Here is a 22,621-nt window from a genome sequence, read left to right as displayed (position 1 = left end):
TGGCTATTTGTTCCTCTGGATATGTTGCTTGAATCTCTCCTTCCCAAGGAAGTGTTCTGGTAGTTGCAGTGTTCATGTTTGTTGTGTGCATTCCCTGTGCACACAAGGGGTTTTAGTTATTGCAAAGGAGAGTGAGAGCATCCTACCCTATAGCCTGGCATTTGAGACATTAATATGAGATTTGAATTTTTACACAAACAGTGGAAGAAATTGAACTTAGACATCTCATAGAATGATAAAATGAGTGTCAGAGCATTCTCTATGAGTGAGAGCTCCCAGTATCTGAGCCCTTGAATTTAAATACATTACAAAACCAGATTGTTAACGTCCTTGCCCTTTGAAGGGAATCTGTCTTCAGAACAAATTGCATGACCTCAACTTAAAGGAAATGCCTCCTTCCAACAAAGACTTCTTCTGCACCTCAAATGATGTTTTAGGATATAATCCACCAGAAAGAATGATCACTAATTGTGTTCGCTTGCCCCCAGCTCAGAATGCAGTGTATGGCCAATCTGAGTAACTTTAGTTTCTGGATTCTATTCCATAGCCAAGCATTTAAAGTGTCTTGTTACTGCTCGTAACTGTCAGCCAACTCTGTGTTTCATGGCTAAGAAAAAGAAAGCTGTGAAAGGGCAAAATGCTGATTTTAATGTAAGAAGCTGATGCAAGTATCTTAACTAAGCCAGACTTACTCTTTAAAATATTTTGTCATAATCCAATAAACACATCTTAAGCGTTCTGTTGACTTATGCTTCCATCTTTCCTTCATTACATCACTTTTTCACATTGCAGTTGTACTGCTACTGTTTGAAAGTACCACCCTTTTTAAATGTGCAATCACAGCAATTGCACAACTAGCTGTATTCATTACTATAGCAACAAGAATAAAAAGGTTCCCTAGCCCATCCCATGTAAATGGTCTCTCACTGCATTTTATTCTCATGCTAAATGAACGTGTATGACACAATGGAAATTGTGTGTTTTGGTTTGGTTGAAGGCTGCTCACAGTGAGGCAGGGGGAACTGAATTATACTGGAACATTTGTTTTAAAAGGGGAAAAAGATTTCTGATCTCCTCTGGAATACTCAAATGAAACATATGCACCTGCTCTCCAGCTTCCATCACAACACTCCTGGCAGGGGATCTCACCAGCAGGACAGGAAGCAGTGATGTAAAGAAGCAAGTTCCAGCACAAGACATGTGCTCAAATGGAATATTCTAATGTTAGAACTTCAATCATTGCCTTCCTTGAGCCCTGGTGAGGCTTGTCTATGCTGATATTTTTGATTAGCTCTTGCCTTGTTATGGCATCTGAGATCACCAACATAAATATTCTCCATCATGAACATAGCTTCATCCCTGTTTTCATCTGTTTCTTCTTTCTTCCTTTAAGTATAGCAGTGAAGCTCTCTGCTGCCACCAGTTGTACCCTCTGATGGAAAATCTGGAAGTCTGATAGCATCCATCCATGAGCAGTTATTCAAGTTCATTATATAATTATGAATAATATGGTATTTGGCTTTCTTCCTTTAAGCCTCTGTTCACGATGTTGCACTGTTTTATAAAGTTTCATTTGGTTGTTGGGCTTTTAATTAATGAAGTTTTTAATACAGAGGAAAACTCTAAAACATAACTGAAAAAAGTGCATGGTTCTGTTAATATCAAAACTAAAGTAATATGATTTCTGTCATGTGAATTTTCCTGCTATCAGGCTGGAACCTACAACTGTCCCCCTATTTTCACAACATTTATATAACATTACCTTTGAGACCAAGACTTTGGAATTATGTTATCTGTGAGACTAATACTTTTCTGTAAAGTACTTTGTACTGTACCAATTTGCTACAGTTTGCCAACAGGTTCAAAAGTTTCTACCAGGACATGTGTGCGGCCACCCATACAGACCCATGGCAATTGCACAAGTTTCATTTCCTTAGCAAACCAGACTGAAAACAAGACACAAAACAGAGAACTCAAAACTGTTTCTCCTAATCCAGTATAATAGCCACATTCTAGCAAGTGAAAAAAACAGAGTATTTAGTTTCCCCTCTAGGCCACACGTGTAAAAAGCAGCTTCGTTCCCTGCATATCGGGCTTAAATGCAGGAAATCCTTTGTTTGCTATTAGTCAGTTGTGTAATTTTGGTCAAATTCTCATCTCCCTCATCTCATTTCCCTTTTTGCCTGTTTAGAAAGAGTATGGTCAAGCAGGAACAACACTTTGTCCATGTCTTTACAGTACTTAGCATGCTGATGCCCATGAAAGTCTCCAAAACTGAATTCATAGAGCAACATTCTTTTTGTTCATTATTGTATAATTAACCAAAACAGAAAAAATATTCGGTTACCGTAAGACAAAAAAATAGAGCTGTTCACAGCTGACTTTCTGAAATCTTCCTGCAGATTAGAGGGGATTTGTTTATCAACTGGCCAAATTTAAGTTCATACAACTTTTTCTTGATAATTTAAAAGAAAAAATATAAGATGCTTCTTATGAAGAACTAATCTAGATGATTAGTTCTTCATAAGTTCTTCTTCTCTTAAGTACCTTTCCTAATGATTCTTTTCTTAAGCAATCATTTATTGGACTGCTTAGAATATGCCAGGATCTTAGGAAGAAAGGATTACTGTCTTTTTTTTTTTTTTTTCCTAAATTGAGATTAAAAATTACATTGAGAAGTTCTGTCTGGTTTTGATGTTACTGGTGGTGCAAGTGCTGATAACTGAAGTAAATTTTTTCAGTTCAAAAGAACTAAACAAGCCTAGCTTACTCAGTACCTTACTACAAACAGATCTAGGGATGGGTTCTGTGATTAAGTAGTAAGGGCACACCACACCCTACACCCAGTTACAGCAGAAAAAGGGCCAGGTTTTCATTCGCACTGCTTCTCTGAGATGCTGTTTACCTCTTCTTTTCTTTCAGCACATACTAAAACTACGTATTTGTGCTTAGGTTTAGCATCTATAAATATGGGTTCTGAACTGTTAAAAAGCTGTTATTGATTTCGCCATAACAGTTGTAGTCTAATTTTGCATGAGAAATGTGAACTGTGCTTTGGACTAATACAGCAATGATCCCACAGAGTCTGTGCAAGTTATGAGGGACATTCAGTGAAACTTGAGCTTGCTTTGGATTAGATGTCCATCATTCTCAGTTTATGTTAAACCAGCAATGAGTTTTGTATTGACAGAATCACCTCCTTCCTCCAATTACTTTAAGGTCTCTTTCTTCTGCAGTGTTAGCAAAGGCCAATTTCTCTTTCATGCACTATTTTTAGGGATTTCCAATGTTCAAAAACTTCTGATAATTTTTCCTATCTGATAACTAATCAAAAGCTGTTCCTGATTCATAATTGGCATTTAAGAAAAAAGCTTTGACAATGAGATACAGCTAGCATACACAGCATCAATTAACAGCCAATTACTAAACAATTCTTCTAAGCTGGTATTAACTGATGCTGCATGCAAATTAGCACAGAACAGAGGAGCAATGAGTACAGTTAAATTGAGGCTTAAGGCTTGGAATAATGAGGAGCCAATATGTTGTCTGTGCTAGGAGTGTGAGAACTGTCATTCTAGAGTGCATCAATGCTCTTTCCTTTCAACCTTGAATCTTTCATTTTCATCATGTACTTGTAGACTTCATTGGAGGCTATTTTGTACTTAGACTGCAGCTTAGGAAAGAATCCGAAAGAGCTGGAGTCCAAGCTTGTGATGAGTGCAACACTACAACCATAAAACAGGACTTCTTCAGATCCCCTAAATGGAAAAAAAATCACTTTGGTTATTCATTCTATTTCCATATTTTTTTTAAGTGTCACATGATCTTTGAAGCAGCACATTGTGCTAGTTTTGTGCACTAACTACAGAACAGTCTGTTCTTAGAAAATGGATAATACCTCACCAAAGAGCTGAAGTATCAGGAAACTGGTCTCAGGAAAGGCATATAAAATATCTTAGACAGATGTTTTCTGACAGATGCATGACACTGGTACCCACAAACCTGTACATGAAACAGAGAAGACTCTTCTTCAGGTCTTGGGCAGGATAAGAGAGATAAGATGTATGTTTTTAGGACAAATCCTTACACCTGAGATAAGTGAAGTAGATGTGTAAAAATCTTCAGATGATAAATATGGGAAATAACCTGAAAACACAGAAAATATTATTTAATATTCTTATGGAAAAAAAACCACCCACAGATATTTACCCTTTCTTATCAGCAAACTTATGAAAAATAAATAACTTATGAAAAATAAGCTTTGCACATTTATAAAATCTAGCTCAAATCTTACTGATTCTGACATTTTTTAAACATTCATCATTACACTTACATCATATCTAAAAATGACTCATGGACTTTTATGTAGAATTTCAATAACATCCTGGTTGCTAGGCTACATGTGATCATTCTGACATATAAAGTACCTCTTAGAAATTGATTTTTTAAAGTATATAAAGATCAAATTTGAAGAATTTGTTTATTCAAGTATTACTGCCAGTTATTAGGCAAAACAGTATGACATTTTATGCCTTTAAATAAATATTTAGTTGTATTGCACACAATGTCTAACAGATGCATATGACTTTTTTTTCCCATTTCAGTAAACAACTTTTTATTTCTGCCATATGCATGTGAAAGAGTAGTTTCTTGGGTAATTTTCCTTGGCTTGTTTTTTCCCCCACTGTCCATGCCTGTCAACATTATTACTTGTCTCTAACTGTTTTTTCATCTTTGCTTCAAGCTCCTCCTAGCTTTTTCTGAAGACCAGTCAAAAAATCACCTCAAATATGCATATGGATTTTGATACATGCTTCTATGTCCTCATCATAGGATACAGGCTTGTTTGTGCACATGGCACTGAGTTTGTCCCTGCATTAAATGCTTCCTGGCAGCGACTGGGGAGATTTCCTGGTGCTGCCACTCCTCCATTAGTCCCACCTCCAGAATTTGTGCTTGTGACAACATCTGAGCTTTGGGACCAGAGCTATCTCTGCCACCCTAGTGTTTAATTTTAATTTGTATGTGGGAAAAGAACACTAAACCTGCAAAGGTATGTGGTTGGTATATGAGAACACCGGAGCTCATGCTTTCTGTAAAACCAGAGGTGGATTAAATTAATTACCTTATTTGGTTCTATTGCAAAATCAAAACAATCAGAAAGTACATTCCTTCTGCGTCAATCCAAAATACTTTTTTTTTCTAGCCAAACATTTTTCTTAATATGGATTCACAAAAAATACTTCATTGTGATTTTATTCATTTATTCTATGTAGCATTGGAAACATTTGGTCTTTTCAATTTTTAAAGAAAATTAATTCAGGCTTGATTTTTCAAAATGAAACTTCAAAAAATATTTCATCATTTATGAAACAAAATATTTCGCCCAAAGAATGGCAAAAAATGATATTTCCATTTTTCTGCCTCAGCATTTTCAGATTCACCTATTGTTAGTACAGTAGAAAAATATTTTTAAATTAAAAAAACCAAAACCTAGATGTAATAAATGCTTATTTTGGTCTGAAGGTAAACATGCATCAATAGACAGTGTGTACCTAAATAAGAAAATATTATTTCTGCAGGACTCCTGCCTGATGCCCATACCTTCAGTGCACATGATAATTAGTGCTCGCTAATTATTGAGAGGCCAATAATGTGAGAGGGGAAAGTGGCATTAAAAGGGAAAGTGCTGTTACATGGTGTTATTAACTGGACCTCTTAGAGGGTCAGTCTTCAAACAACACTTGTTTTGTCATTTCATTAAGCAGCTTAGTTGGGAGATACAGGAGCATGATAATGGAGTTTGCTGGCAGCAAGACGTGTCTCTCACTAGCACAGAAGGTGGCTGCAATGTCCAGAAAGCCCTGCATGACTGTAAGAGCTGCAATCATATACCAGGGACAAAGTTAATTAGTATCAAGTACAAGTATTCTTCGGGACTAATACTGAGAGTTTCTGTTAATTTGTGAGCTTACTGACAGGAAACAGCTCTGGTGGGGACATAGAGGTTGATTGCAGAATGATTTATGAGTCACTGGTGTGATGTGGCTGTAGGAGAGAAGTGCACCAGGTGACACTGGCTACAGCAGTGTTGGAAAGCAGTGTTATTTGATGGGCAGGGGCTATCTCCTCTGCAATAGCTCTGGGCATTCAAGCTCCAGAAAGATGATTTCAGAGTGAAACAAATGTTACAGAAGGAGGTGTGCCATTTCTCTGCTCTAGTCCAATTGTCATAAAATCCTTGTTCATTTAGCTGAATATATGACATTTCATTCTTAAAAAAAAAAAAACATTAGCAGGAAAGCAGAAATTTTCCATGATGCAGACTAAGCATTAGAAGTTTCTCGCAAAATGGTCACTAAAATATGGAGATGAATGGGTTATAGCTTTTCCTATGGTGGGCAAGCAATTCAGTAATCCTTAAGATCAATTTGGAACATTTAGGAAAATAATTAAATTATGTGGTAGCCTGCAATTGCAAGTTAATTTTAGCAACCTGTAGCATAAATTAGGTCTGATAGTTGTCTAGTCCTATGAGGAGTGTCTCATTTCCTGCAGTATACTGTTCCATGACTTATTTACAGTTTATTGCAGTGTGTGCTGAATACAGGAATTAGTTTCCGGTTTACAATGTCTGATGTTAACAATTAAATTTAGCAAAAGTTCAAAGAAAACCTGTTCATGTTGTGATAAAGACAACCAAAGTGTAAGAATAAAATGCAACGAGTTAAATCAAATAATGTTTCATGTCCCATATAAGATATCTATAATCTTGTTTTCCAAATATTTTTAAATATTTAGAAATTTGTCTGACCACTGACTGGGGAGAGAAAAGAGTTTAACTGTGAAGTGCAGTTTGGTAAAAGTGGCTGTAATCATAACATAATCACCAGATCAGGGCAAGAAAACCCATACCATCACCTTGGAAAATTTAACAATGTCTGACAAGATTGATTATAATTTGATCTTATTATTTAATCTTTTCAGTCTACAAGACTGAAATGACCCTAAAGCCTATAAAGGTCCAAACCCTACAAAGGTTTTGAACATAGACCACATGATGTATTTCTGCTCCATTTTACTCTCAAAGGTGGTTCTATCTTGGTGAAATTTACAGAAATACCCAACTAGTAGAAAACAGTAGCATGAAGAATTTCAGCCCAAATATTTGCAGTTTTCTAGTTAAAAAAAAGAAAAAAATTATTCGTATGGAAAATCATAAGGATTAGAACACTTACACAATGCTAACCCTATAAGCATTGCACTTATCATCCTATTTAATAAAAACAAAAAGGCAGGAATATTGTTTTCAAGCTGTGGTTTTACTCTGCCCTTACATGCTCTGCTTTGATTTTGACACTGCTTATAAAAGTGCTTCTAAAAATTATGATCCAGTAAGTGCCTTCAAAATGGGCTTCTGAGAAATCTTTGTGCCTGACAGGTTGTGATTTTTTAAAATCGGACAAAATGAGAGCATTAACCTCATTACCAAATACCAGTTTCTTCTTCAACTTTCTTTCTCATGCACAAGTAGTCATATGCAAGTAGTTTCTGTTTAGTCAGAATTCCTGACAGTCAAACCTGAACTTTGCTCACACTAAGGTGCTGCAGGTTGCACAGGTGCATTTGAGAAGTTTTCTTTCAGATGTTCATTGAGTCTTGGATTTGAGCCAGAATTCATATGCTCATGCATTTCATTTTACATTACTCTACCAAACTCACTTGCCATATGCTTTAAGCAAAAGGGTCATTTTTTGATACCATTCCTTTCGAAGAGAAGATAAAAATTGGCCTTTTAGTGAATTAACTAATTAGAATAAAAGCACATCTTTCTTTTTTACATGCTTAATTTAGGTATGAAAGGCAAGTGAAAATGTCTTCAATAGATAAACTCTACCTTTCTGTTTGTATGGCATATAACACCCAACAAATCAGACTAGATATCCTTAAAATAAATTCTACAATTGAGAGTTATATTTAACTCATGGAACAAATTAGTTGAGGGAGAGAAAGGAGTAAATCTCTGTGTAGAGAAGACAAAACTGCATATTATTGAAAAAGCTGCCAAGATTGCTCACCTAATGCAAAATTTATCCTATTAGAAATATTGCTTTGGTTTCACTTCTTTCTCTTCCATGCTCTCACTCTGCTTTCAGAGTAGTAATTTATTTGTTGTCTTTTAAAAATTTAACTCTGTTCCTTGTAATCTCTATGAATCACTGCTTACTTTTAACTTATCCACCTAAGAATACAAATAGGACTTATAATTCTAAAATTCAGTTAAAAAATCCAACTTAAATTCTAGCCTACTGTCTAGACTAATCATCTGCATTTTGATTACCACACCTCTGTATACACAAGCATTCAGATGAAAGACCAGGGCTGTGGACCATAGCCAATTAGATACATCTTCTGCTGAGTGCATGAGATAATGCACAGGCCTAAATATTATTTTCCTCCAGGGTGTCAAAAACTAAGATGAGAATAGACTAGATTATGTATTCTCCTATTTATACCTACTTTTGCCCTCAAAAGAAATATTGAATGTATATGTATGTAACAGTAAACACCCTTTTAGTGAGAGCCTTAGTTGCCCTGCATTCAGTATTTAATTACATAGTCAAGAGACAATTTCCACTATAGAAAGAAGCAATTTTCAGAGATTACTCCAGGTAAGTACATAAAGTTATAGATGTTATTAGCAATGTTTCTGAGATTTGTAATTCTTGATTAAAGAAGAAGCTATGTCACTGAGCATTGCTCAAAGAAAAATACATATCCTTGGGCTCCGAGGAGATCTTAACTAGATGTTCCCTTTACAGCCTGAGCATGTGTTGTAACTAAAATAAAAAGAGAGAAAAAGAGCATGAAGTTCTGTAAAGAAACATCAAAGGCCATTAGAGAAAGCTTTTAAAAAGAAGGCAGTAGCATATGGAAAATAAACAGGCACTGCTATATAAAGAAGAATAATTTTTAAAGTAATAGAATGATCAAAAATGGGTAAAACTTGACTGTGAGGTGTCTTGTCCTTAGTTAAAGCAATTGTTAAAAGGTTTACCAAGGAAAACATCTCTATTGTCAATGGAAAACAACATTTATTATTAATATATTGCATATATAGTTAATGTTTGGTTATTGTTGGCTGAAAAAATATATATAGATAAAAATAGTTCAGTGGATCAACCTTTTAATACATTTGAATAAAACCACCAGAAACTCTGTGTGGCTTTGAAAATAAGAGAACATTTTAATTAAATGGAAACATTGGTTGGCAAAAGAATGACACTTAGCTGTAAATTGATGATTTTTTAAGGTTGTTGTTAACCTGTGTTCTTCTCATTTAACCTTGTTAAATCTTTAAATATATATCCTTGTATTTCTCCTTGATGCTAAAAATGGCTTCCCTGTTAACATACCATTTAGGTAATTATTAGGTATTTAAAGTTTAAAGTGGCCTGAAATTCATGGGGTCATTCTGAACCTGAGTCCAAACTGTTACAAATTGCTGTCTGAAATCTGGACTCATTTTGTGATGCACATCCTTCCTTTAAAAAGCCTTCTCTAGTAAGTGATCAGGAGCACAACTTGGCCCAGTCATCCAGCATTTCAGCATAGTAAGGATGATGCAAAACACAAACAGCAGGGCACATTTAAATCTAAAGAGCCCATTAGGCTCTTCCTTCCTGTAGGCTCTTTGGAAAATTCAGTTACGAGAAATATCAAAGCAGGCATACAATGCTTTATATATAGCATGCCACAGTTTGTTTGGTTTTGGTCTAATTCCTAATCTATACCATCAGCTTAACATGTTACAAGTAGGCTAATGTATAACTATAATTAATTGCATTATTCATTGAGGAATAAATTAAAATACTAAACTTGGGAAGTGTGTAATCCAGAGTTAATATGATTGTCAATCTGGACTTATTAACTCAAATGTTAATAAATACATTCTTAATTAACTGCTAAAAAAATGTTTTTAAAATTGAGGCACCATTTTGAAGGTATTTCCAGACATCACCAAATTTTAATTTTGTACTATTTTTCATTATGAACATTTGAGAATATTTGAACCTGTAAACAAATACTAATAAAATACGCCAAACCATGCAGAAATATAAATATAAAAAGTTCCTAGTTTATTTTTCTCAGTTCTGATTTTTGTTTTGAATTGCTGTTTTAAGGCTGCTCAGAATAATTGCCAAGGGATCAACAACTCATATTTTACTAAAGGAAACAAGTTATTTATAAAAATAACTAGTATGCAGGTCATACTGAGACCATATGTACCTCATTGGATTGATTAGAATTGATATTTTACAAGTACCTGGCCTGAACAAAGGTAAAAAAATCTCATTTGTTTTTAAAACATTTTCATGTTTTTTGTCCAGGTGACATGTGACTGCTTTGTTCTTCACAAGACTTATCCAAGTCACTGAATAGAATGAATATCATGTCCTTTTAGTAAATCATGTCTTCATCTCACCCTCACCTTGATGAGAAAGCATGGAACAAATTTGAACAAACGACATGGGAACCAGAAGCTGCGACTGTGTTGGCCACACCACACTGAGCAAACCCAGGAAAATCTTGTTTGACTTGGAAGCAAACACTAGAAATCAGAGAAAGGTGTATGATAGAAATCAGAGAGAAAGATATACCAGTACCAGTGGCCACAAGACCAGAAGGCTATCAGTTAGGAATGAGTTGAACTCCACCCAGGACTCAGAGACACTTGGTGCTTTTTGTTGGTTGCTTTTTGCCTCTCTGAAAACAGGTTTGGTTTGGTTTGGTTTTTTGTTTTTTGGTTTTTTTTGTTTGTTTGTTTGGGATTTTTGTTTTTGTTTTTGTTTTTGTTTTTGTTGGGGGGGTGGGACCAACTGTGTGTGTTATTAACCATTTTTCATTTATATTTCAAGAGAAATTTCTGTCTATATTGTCTTATGCCAAGTTTATGGTACATCTCCCTGGAAGAGTATGCCAGTGCTATGTTTTCAGAGCCTGGCTAATTGAAAACTTCCCAAGCTCTTGCACAGGAGTGACAAAGAAGAATCTCTTGGCTAGAACAGGGATTGCATTGTGTTGACATAAACGGATTCACTTCCAACTCAAAAAACAGGTAAATTCTTCATCTTGGTTAAGAGTTTTCAGAACAAGAACTCTCATATTGTAAACGCAGATATTGCCTGAACTGATCACATTTGTGAGAGTGGGCTCTCATACTTTGACAACACTGGGTGGCATTGTACAATATGGGACATTATAAAGTAACAGAATATTTTTACAAGTTTATCATCTGCTTCCCTTCCAGCCCTCAGGTTGTTAAAATACTGTGAGGAACTCACAGCTAGCCCAGGTACACATACTTGTGCAGCAGCTTTTAGCACACAGACAGACCTGATGACTTTATGCTTTCCCTCAAAGGAAGTGTTCATGTCTTTGTATATAATTAGCTCCACTATGAAGTAGACCTTAGAAGAGAAAGATTTGGTTCTCTTGTTAGACTTGTGGTTCATGGAGGGGCAGGATGGGGTTGGTAGTGAGGTAGAAGAGAGGATTTTGCACTTAGTCATAAGCAGTGCTGGAAGAAACTAAAACCATTAGTATAGACTGGCCCTGTGTGGGATTCCATTACCAGCACAGAAGAAGATACTCACAAAGAGAGAGTGGTTTCAGAGAAATGTCATAGGACGGAAATTTCATTCTTTTCCAAGCTCTGAACCTAGGAGCTCTTTTCCATTAGGGAACAAGAAAGAAGAATAATAAATTTCCATGCAGAGAAACACCCCTTTTGCACTGAATAACATAGTTAGACAAAGATGTGAACTACATTCCTGATGATGAGTGAAATTTGTTTTCCTGACAGTTATGTGATAGTTTATAATGTCTGTCAAGAACTTTGGAATTAAATTCTACTGAAGAGGCACATAGGCAAATTCTGTACAAACACCTATTTTTGAGGAAATTAATTGTTTGTTAAGGAAATCAATTGAGTTAATATCTTGATAATCTGGAAAACAAGCTAGAATTAAAATCACTTCCCTATCTTTTATTTTTATCTCAGTGGTTTTACCTTGTGTACTTTTGATGCTTGTTTCTCCTCTTGTTGTATAAAGTACAGCATAACTGGAAGGACTCACTTGACTAAAGTGTATCTAACAAGTCTTGATATATCTGGTTTTTCAGCAGGTAATACACAGCAAAACAAAAAAACCTTCTCAGTCTTACATTTTCAGTGGTAATTAGCTAAAAATAGAGACAAGCAGCTATTCAAGTTGCAAGCTGGTTTTAATAGGATGCTATTTCTTAGGATGCTACAAAGCCAGAAGGATTTTAATGGGGTTGGTGATGATTTACAAATTAATTAGTCTCATAATCAATTTAAAAAAAGGAAATGAAGTGAGTCATGATAATAATGGAAGAAAAATGTTTTCATATCCACAGACCGGAGTCTTGAAAATCTCTAGATTAGTGAAATCAGAGCATTTAAAACTTCAACTTCAAAAATCTACAATTGGACTTTGTTTTTAAAAGTAGCAGTCACTGTGGTTATTGCAACTTTACCCACACTTGATTGGAAAATCCAGGTCTCTGGGGTGCTTGTTAGCGGCTACACCAGTTATTCTTGGTTCTGACTATTGCTATGCCTAAGGTCCCACATACTTTGAGATTATCAGTCAAAATGGCATTTAAATTCAAACAGCTCCTAAAACATTATGGGCCTTCTTTTAAATATTAAACACTATCCTAGTCAACTTTATGGAATCCATTTAACTTAAGGGCACAGGTCTCAGTAGCAAAAGTTAAACTGTAGCGGTCTGTGCTGACACATGAGCCTGCAAGCAGTGTGTCCTTGTGCCAGGAGGGCCCATGGGATCCTGAGCTGCATTAGGAAGAGCACGGCCAGCAGGGCAGGGGAGGGGATCCTGCCCCTCTGCTCAGCCCTGGTGAACCTCACCTGCAGTGCTGTGTCCAGTTCTGGGCTCCTCAGGATGAGAGAGACAGGGAGCTCCTGGAGCAGAAGCCATGTCCCTCCAGCCTGGGACTGTATTTCAGAGGTGCAGGAAGTGCAGATGGGTGGAAAGCCAGGGCCAGCAAGTCATGGAGATAATTCTGTTTGGCTTCCCGTGCTCAAACCCTTCACCCACAGACAGGTTCAAGCACATCAAGGAGGAGAGGCAGGCAACTTGGCAACACAACTGCCTTACAGCCCTGGCATGGTGCAAAATTCCTGGGGATTGGATTTGGAGTCCTTTTGTGTGGAGAGTTAAAAGATCTGGGTTTAAGGACATTCTATCATATGTCACACAGGCCTAGAAGCACTGAACACAGTATTGCTTACATACTTTTAGAAACTAACATAACAGAATCATTTTCTGAGCAGGTACTTTTAAGATTTTAAAGTCTAAAATATTTTCATTAATTAATTTTAATGACGGGAAGATCTGAGCTTAAATTAGACATTAAATACACTGAAAATATATCTTGGAAAAATGAGTAGAAAACTAAGAGTCACCATCAGTGAAAAATGAAAAATAAAATCAATTAGTCTATTTTTGTTTAAGAAAAACCCAAACCATACAAAACCAATCTGTTAAGGACCACAAGTTACCTGTTGTTTTCTTCATGTTGTTCTTTTCACAGTCAGTCATGTAACAGACATTAGCCTGGCATCATGGGTTTGAATCTCAGTAACAGACTTGAAGAGAGTGGGAAGGATTTTATTAAAAAAAAAAAAAAAAAACAGCAGGTGGAAAGTGACTTGATAAAGATGACAGCTGACTACAAAAAAACCAAAAAAAGCAGCTGCCTACTCTTTACCCAAATGTCTACTCTTTGGAGCAGCTGAAACTGAACAGTTTGACAGTAAAGGGTGCAGCTTGTTTTCCTTCATGCTCTATGTCTCACCCAGCAGTATTGGCAGCATACACCAACCAGCCTGCCTTCCACACAGAACATGCTGAACATTTACAAGTTGTTCGCCGGCATCAGATACGCTGCGCTGCACTAACCGCTGCCAGCCGAGGACCTCTCCAGACGTGCCTTTTGTTTTGCAATTAGCTTATGGTTTCTCAAGCAGGAAGTCAGCTTCAGGGGTGGTGGTTTTTCTGCAGCTAAGATAATCAACATAGGAATTGTCTGATCTTTATAGGTCTTTAAGCAGATATTTTTGTGTAGTCGATGGATAGAGTTAAGTATGCCTGACACTACATGAAAATATATAGCTATAAATAAATGAATGTATAAACTACTAATGAGAATTTCTTCACATTCCAACATTGTTGAGTTTTTTCAATCTGTATGTTTTAATTTTGTCTTGAATATTTGTATATTTATGAATGATTGAAACCAAACAGAAGAAATAGTATGATTATGCAGTAATATGGTAACAACTTTTCTTTCTTTTGTCCTGGTTTCAGCCAGGGCAGAGCTCATTTTCTTCTCAGTAGCTGATGCAGTGCTGTGTTTTGGATTCAGGAGGAGAATAATGTGAATAAAACACTGATATTTTTCTTGTTGCTGAGTCGTACTTACCCTAAGTCAAGGACTTCCCACTCTGCTCTGCACTGGCGCGGCCTCACCTTGAGTTCTATCTGCAGATTTCGTCAATGCAATATAAGAAAGACATTAAGCTATTAGAGAGAATCTAGGGAAGGTCAACAATGACGGTGCAGGGCCTTAAAGGACAGCCATAAGGATCAGCTCACTTGGCTTGTTCAGCCCGGAGAGGATCCCTGAGAGGAGACCTCACTGCAGCTTCCTCATGAGGGGCAGAGGAGGGGCAGGCACTGATCTCTTCTCTGTGGTGACAGTGACAAGACTTAAGGGAATGACCTGAAGTTGTGTCAGGGGAAGTTTACGTTGGATATTAGGGAAACCTTTCCCCAGAGGGTGGCTGGTCACTGAAACGGGCTTCCCAGGGAAGTAGTCACAGCACTGAGCCTGACAGAATTCAGGAAAATTTTTAACAATGCTCTCAGGCACATGGAGTGACTCTTGGGGATGGTGTTGTGCAGGGACAGCAGCTGGACTTGATGATCCCTGGGGGTCCCTTCCAGCTCAGCATATTCTGTGATTCTGGACTTTTCAGTGTCTCATCCTCTGCCAGTGAGGAGGCACACGAAAGCTGGGAGGGAGCATAGCTGGGACAGCTGCCAAAGAGATATTCCATAATGTAAAAGGCTATACCCAATACATAAACTGGAGGGAGTTATCTGGAAGGGGGCCAGTTGTGGTTCAGGAATGGGCTGGGCATTGGTCAACATGTGAGAGTTTGTATTGTCAGCACTTGTCTTACTTATGTTTTATCTCCCTCTATCCCTGTCATTTACTATTATTATTATTATTATTATTATTATTATTATTATTATTATTACTATTACTATTACTATTATTATTCCTTTGTTTCAATTAATAAACTGTTCTTATCTCAACCCCTGAGTTCTATTCTCTTTTCTTTCCTGATTCTCCTCCCCATGCCATCAGTGGGGGGAAGGGGAAGTTAGCAAGTGGCTGTGTGGTGCTTTGTTGCCAACTGGGGCTAAACATGAACACGAACAGGGGAAGTTTTGCTTCACTGAGGATTACACAATGTAGGTTATTAAAATAAATATCTGACTGGTAAAAGAAAAAATTCCTACAGCAGTCCTACAGCTGTGACACTGGAGCTGGTGGATGCCAGTCTTCTATTCCTGACAAAATTTTTTCCAAGAGCATTTGTAATTCATAGCCTATTTCTGTTGGAAATGTCTCACTCTCCTTTTCTCTACTTTCTTCTGCCAAAAACAAATACCATAATACAAAAAGTGCCATATTTCATTATTTTGTTGTATTCCTTTTTTATTATTTCTTATTTATTTTTGAAGGAAATATGGATTGTAACCATTTACTTGTTAGAATACAGGACTCACAAGATACTGTGGCAGCTTAAGAGTAAATTAAAATTGGATGTAGCGTGGGAAGCTAGGATGACACGTAATGTATTCACCTTGACAGCCTTTCACTGGAGGTGGCACAGCAAAAGATCTTGACACATCTTGACATCAGCATGAATGCCTTCAAGTGGAAGGCAGGTAATTGTTTTCAGTGCAGTAAGAATCTAAACTGATCAGTAGTCATAAGATTAATAAAAAAAAAAAAAAGGAACAGTTTCTGTATTTCCTAGATGAGTGCTAATCTGACGTATATTTTTAGAAAGAAAGTAAGTAGCTAAAAATAAAAAAAAAATTAAAATAACATGTATAAAAATAGCTATATATAAAATTAGAACTGCTTTTCCTAGTAAAGAGTGGAAAAATTCCAGCATGGCAATTTGAAAATTTGAAATATTTGGAAATGTCATGATAAAAACAGTGCAAAATTCCAGAGATCACAAAGAATGGAAGAAATTTAAGTATACACCAGTAGGTTCTATTTGCATGTTTCATTAGCTGTCCCATGAAGCTTTTCTGTTCTTTTTTCTTCTGAGTTGTTGCCTTCTCATTCTTAATATATTTAGCCTTTTTCAGCTTTCCAAAATAATTAAAAGTAATAGATGAGCAGACAAGTCTAATATTGTAAAAGAAACAGTTTTCATACATGAAATTTCAAGTTTATTTTGGGGGGATTGCTGACTATGTTGCATTAAAACTTTCGGTTGTCATTTACCTAAGGTGAAGAGAGATAACACAGTTAAAAAAACCATAATGTAATATTTAGGTAATAAAGCCAGAAGAATATATGATGAGACATAATAAAGAAAATATTAACTACTGAACGGCACTTAGCTGGGAAGTGCAGACAGTTTCTAAAGCCTGCAGGCTCACACACTGAAGCCACATACACGTGTGTCAGCACGGGAGGCTGCAGAGCCATGGGCCCGTGGTGCTGCCCTCGAGTGACAGAATCTGTGCCCCAAGCCTGGGACACAAGCAGACAAACCTGCACTGCAGAGATCCAGGTCACACAGTCCCACGCAGAAAGCTGGCCCGAGCTTCTCTGCACTCAAAACACGCTGAGCCTGTGAAACAGATAAAGAACAACCCACAAATAATAGAAAGGTATCTATATGTGTAAGAGTTTTCAGAACTGTGACTCTGTAAGTAGCATCATTGTTTCAAAACTACATTTACATACATCCCTTATGACAGTGAGATATCAACACTTTTTGTAAAAGGTACTGTAATGAAAATAGGAGTAATAAATGTGACCATGGTACTACCAGCTACAGTAGTACTGCATGTTTGTATCTGGTTTTCTCTCAAAGTTTGTCAGTAGACTAATTCAGATCCAAAAATGGACGGCAAAGAAGTTATATTGTGGTCTCTTAAACAGTTGCCATTGTCTAAATTGACATCTGGTTTTACTCCATATTTACTAACCAACCCCTACCCCTGAAAATGTACGTGTTGCATTGGCTGAATAGTTTGTGTGAGCTTATTTGAAGATATGCTCTCTTTGCTGGTTTGGTCTCCAATATGAGCTGGATTCCATAGCCATTGGAGGTCTTTGTACTTAATATTATAAAGGTAGCAGGATCAGGCCATATAGGAGTAATGTTTAAGTCACATAGTACTACTTCTTCTACTCAGTTACAATCACTGATGCTTTAGGAAAAAAGAGGTTTTGTGGGTCAGTATGTGGTTAATGGGACTGAATTCCAAGAGATCTGGATTCTATATTTAGCTTAGCAATTGATCTTCCTAGACAAGCCATATCATTGACCTATGCCTGTTCTACCTAATAATACCCCCACTGTCTTTCTTGCTTGGATTCCAAGCTTTTCCTAATAGATCCTATTTCTTATTGGATTTACTTAGCACCTATCATAGGGAGGCTAAAATGCTAAGTTCAGCAGGCACATTTGTAATATAAATATGTTAAAAGGAAGGGAAAGAGGAAAAAAAGAAGTAACAAAAATAACAGTGAAAATTCTTTTTTCTATGCAATTATCTTTTCTACTGTAGGAAAGAAAATCAAGTGAATTTATACAAAGAAATTAGATGAAAATAACTCAAAAGATGGGCACTGGGGCATCATAAGAACCCCACAATGAAAAATTGTGTAACTCATGAGTGTAGGATGACTAGGGGCAAAACTAAGAAAGGAAACCATGTGTATGCTCTTCAAGGTAAATTAGCTCAAAAGCACACACCAGATTGCTGTTCCTAGCCCAAGGAGTACACTTAGACATGCACAGAAGAGCCCTCCAGTGACACGTACCTCATGGTACAGTCTGTGAAACTTAACAATTTTATGTACGGATTTTATTTCTTCAAACACTCTCCCAGCTTATTTCCGCCTCATTGCACACATGAAAATCCCACTGCATAAGAGAAACAGAGAACACAGTTAAACAGAGTAAAGGTGGCTTCTGTTCTCTGCTGTTTTCCAGCAAAGTTCTCTTCTGAATTGGCAAAGGAAATTGAGTTACTGCTTGTTTTTGCCTAACTCCGCTCTAGCCCTAGATAAAGCAGAACAACCCTCAAGCCTGCACTAATTCCTAAAGCTACACACATTTCATTGCAAAATTATCTAGTGATTACTCTACCTAGAAGTGCATTACATGTGTAATTTGTTAAAATTCTAAGGCTATTGTGACAGTACTTTGATACTACTGATGTGTAGTGATGAACAATACTCTTGTAACATTTAAATCCTTTAGCACTCTTCAAATATTCAGGAAACCAAAGAACATTAATTGTGTAGGCATTGCTTTAAGCTTAAAAACCTTTTTATGTAAGAAATTAAGTCTTCATCGATAAAATAACTGTTGAAATCTTAATACCTCTCAGTGACAGCCACATTTGAAGAGCAATTTTAGAGCATAATGATTCTTGTTGCATAATTTGGACAGACTTTTGTTCTCATTTTAATTTCACATACACTGCTTGCTTTACCATCTCTCCTTCCCACATCGATTAAAAGGGAAAGATCAAAAGTCAGAAGAGAAAAAACATCAAGTTTGGGCCTAGAGTTAAACTTCTAAAGGCTTCAGCACAGTCTCGGCTTCAGACATGCTCTGGCGTATCTGACTAAAGCGTTGGGTGCTTGGTAGAAGACTTGGGCAGCGGCATTCCACCTGAGATCCCACTGCAGACACAAGTCCAGCAGAGCAACTTTAAACCCCCACTCACCTTTGACCCAGGACTACAACTAGAATATCTAAACTTCCTGTTCTTTGATTTTTATGTTCTTGAGGCACCTAAAATGTGAGCCTAGATAAATGATATGCCAGAAGAAGAGAAATTTTTCTTTCTGTTTTACCTCATATTGAAGATTGTCTGAAACTAGAAAAGAAACAAGACTATAAATTAGTTCCTTATTCTAAATCTTGCTCCAGTAATGATCTGATAAGTTACGGTCTTTTGAAAGTAAGTCCATAGGACTGGGTAGACTATAAAATGGAGTTTCAGATTCTTGCTTTATTATCAGCTGGAGGAGAGGTTTAAATCAATCTTTTATACAATTTCATAGCAGTTACAGACTCTTCCAAGGAATGCAATATTCTCTTTTTTGTGCCAAAAAGATCAAACACCCATAATTCTCCCATTAGAAATAATGTCTAACAATCACTTTTTACCCTTAAAACACAAATTGCTGGATTGTGATATACAACACAGTCACATTAGAGAATATAAGTTATTTCTTTAAACTATGACAATCTGTGAAAATTTACGTGTTGCCATAAATAAGTAAATATATAAAAAAGCATCATATTCTTCTGGAAAACTTGTGACAAGTTTGTGACATGAGACATGCTTAGTGTCTTATCTAACTTTTGTCTTGGGGTTTGCCCAAGTCAATGCCTTTGTACTTGCAACAAACAGGACTTCAGCAGGTGAACCAAGCCCTATATATAGTTTTTGAAGCACTTTTGATCTCAAGTATTCTATAAATATAACAATATAATATAAGTAATATAAGAATAATTTAATAAGTAATATAAGAATATAAGAATAATTTAAGAATAATTTAAATTTCCTTTCCACATGCAGAATTATGCCAGTCTGAAGCTTTTATCTCCTCCCAAGGAAGTTTGATTAACCTTTAAACTCTAAAACCATAGATCTTCAAAATTAATGTCTTCTCTCAGTAATGCATCCTCAGGATGATTACTTCAATGGATCAAAACCACATCTCTTCAGACAAGAAACCTCTACTGGGTTTGCATGTCAAGGTTTTGGCAGCAGGGGGCTACAAGGAAAGTTTCTGTGAGAAGCTGCTAGAAAATTCCCCCATGTCGGACAGAACCACTGCCAGTCAGCTCCAAGGTGGAACTGCCTCCGGCTGAGCCCATCAGGACAGCTGTAACGCCTCTGGGATAACGTATTTAAGATGGGTGAAAAAAATGGTGCAGAGCAGTAGCTGGAGACAGGACTGAGAAAACATAAAGGAAACAGCTCCACAGACACCATGGTCAGTGAAGAAGCAGGGGAGGCAGTGCTCCAGACGCTGGGAAATCTCCCAGTAGCCCATGTGAAGACTATGGTGAGGGAAACTGTCTATCTGTTGCTGCTGCCCGTGGTGGAGCAGATGTCCACCTCCAGCTGCTGAAGGACTCCGTGCCAGAGCTGGTGGATGGCCAGAGGAGGTGGAAGTCCACACTGCAGCAGGGTCCTGGCAGGATCTGTGGCCCCATGGAAGGAGAAGCCCAAGCTGGAGCAGTTTGCTGGCAGGTCTTGTGACCCTGAGAACAGCGGTATGCTGTATACTGCTATACTTTGAGAACTGTTCCAAAATTTCATTGGAAAAACTTATTTGACCATAGCACTAATGAATGTAAAAACCAAATTGAATTAATACTTTTCACAAAACCAAAACGTTTTAGAATATTTCAAACATAATACTGATGATTTGTAGCATGTAAATATTCAAACCTGAATAATTTAGCTTTCATAATCTGTTCCCAAGAAATATGTATATGGAGCAAGTTCAGATGTAGAATTAACAATTTATATAATTAAAACTAAAGTTTTAAGACTGTTTTATCTAGTTTTCTGCTGTAGTGTCTTAAAAAATGTGAAATAATAGGAGGGTAAATTGAGACAAATTCATAACCCAAATAAAATATGGGTTAAATAGAAGTATTGTATCCTCAAACTATGGTTCAGAGGAAATACTCTCTAACATTAATTTCTCACTTCAAATACACTTTAAATACTTTTCCTTACAATTTTCTTCATCTGGAAATAGTTTTCATCCAGAAATAAGAGATATATTTAACCTTAAATGTTGATGGCATTCAGGTGTCCAAATTATTTTACTTCTGACATAATTCAGAATTGTTGCAGGTAGGGACATCCTTGCATAACGTGAGGTCACCTTTCAGCACTTTCAGTCTTGGGCAAAATTTTTTTACTGAAAACAAGATAAAGCAGCAGGGCAAGTGGGAGATGGAAAATCAACATAGCTAACATATGTGCAGGCTGAACATGAAAAGATGACAACTGGGAACTGGAGTAAATAATTCCTCATTAAGAGAGAAAGCCAGGAAGAGACAAGAATGAGTAAGGATGTTCAGAATGAACTGTACTAGCAGTGAGACTCTGAGGACATCAATGAGTGAACCTCCTTTGTGCAGCTACTTCTCAGAGTTTCTCCTGAATGGTAAGGCCTGGCTTTCTCCTCACATGGTCTTTTCATAATCTGCCCTTATGGTCCTTCTTCCCTCAGCTTGTCTGTTGAAGAAGAGAAGTCCTTGTACTGCTAGAATGTGGGATACTTACACTTCCTCCCACTGAGTTCTGAGCTTGTTCGGGGAGGGGTACTCTGGAGTAAGGTCTGTTTTTCATACTCCTCATGTTACCCTGCTCTTGGAAAAAGCTTAGTTTTGCTTCCTCTGGATGTTTTTCAGGTTGATTTGACCAGTAACTGTTCTAAGTGGTTACTGAAATGAGATTATTAGTATGCATTTAACTTTTCTTTCAAAGCTGTCATTTTTGTAGCAACTTCCAAAATTCACAAAATACCACACTAAATGTAGGTGCTAATGTTTTGGAGTTTTTTTCCAAAACGTAACCATATACTTATATATGACTAATGAAAAAAGTGTCTGTGTGTGGATGCAAACATTTATGTATAACAAGTAAAAAGAAATGTAAACCTGGCCCACCTGATGATGAAAGAGAATGATGTAATTCACTTCACTCAAGACATGATTTCACCCATAGCTGCATAAAATTAGAACTATTTAAAATTCCAGAAGCTTGGCATGTCAATTCTGAGACAATTTGGGGCAGGGGGAGGACAAGGGGAAAATGTCTGTCCTGGTTTAGGGTAAATTTTTAGTAGGAAACTTCTAAAGTGGTCTCCTCTAGAAAGTAAATTCAAGCAGCCCCTCCCACAAGCAGTTTGGAAAAGATTTCCTTGGAGAAAAGTGAAAGAAACTATTTATTTAGCAAGAAAAGTACTCACAAACATGGAAAAAATTAATAACATTAAACAATGGAACCTCTTCTTGTTCTGAAGAAATGGAAAATTCAGAAAGTCCTTGTTGGGTGCTGTAGCTCTGCTCACCCAGTCTGTTATCTGTCCCTCTGTGCTGGGAATTGATGCATTGTGGCATGAGCTCCCGGTGTTTTTCTGGGGTTTTGGTCCAGAGCAGGTTGGAACAGCCCCAGGAAAAAAGACACAGTCTTGG

The sequence above is a fragment of the Taeniopygia guttata genome, chromosome 5 (assembly GCF_048771995.1).
Source record: "Taeniopygia guttata chromosome 5, bTaeGut7.mat, whole genome shotgun sequence".
NCBI classification, from domain to species: domain Eukaryota; kingdom Metazoa; phylum Chordata; class Aves; order Passeriformes; family Estrildidae; genus Taeniopygia; species Taeniopygia guttata.
This window is presented reverse-complemented; position numbering follows the sequence as displayed.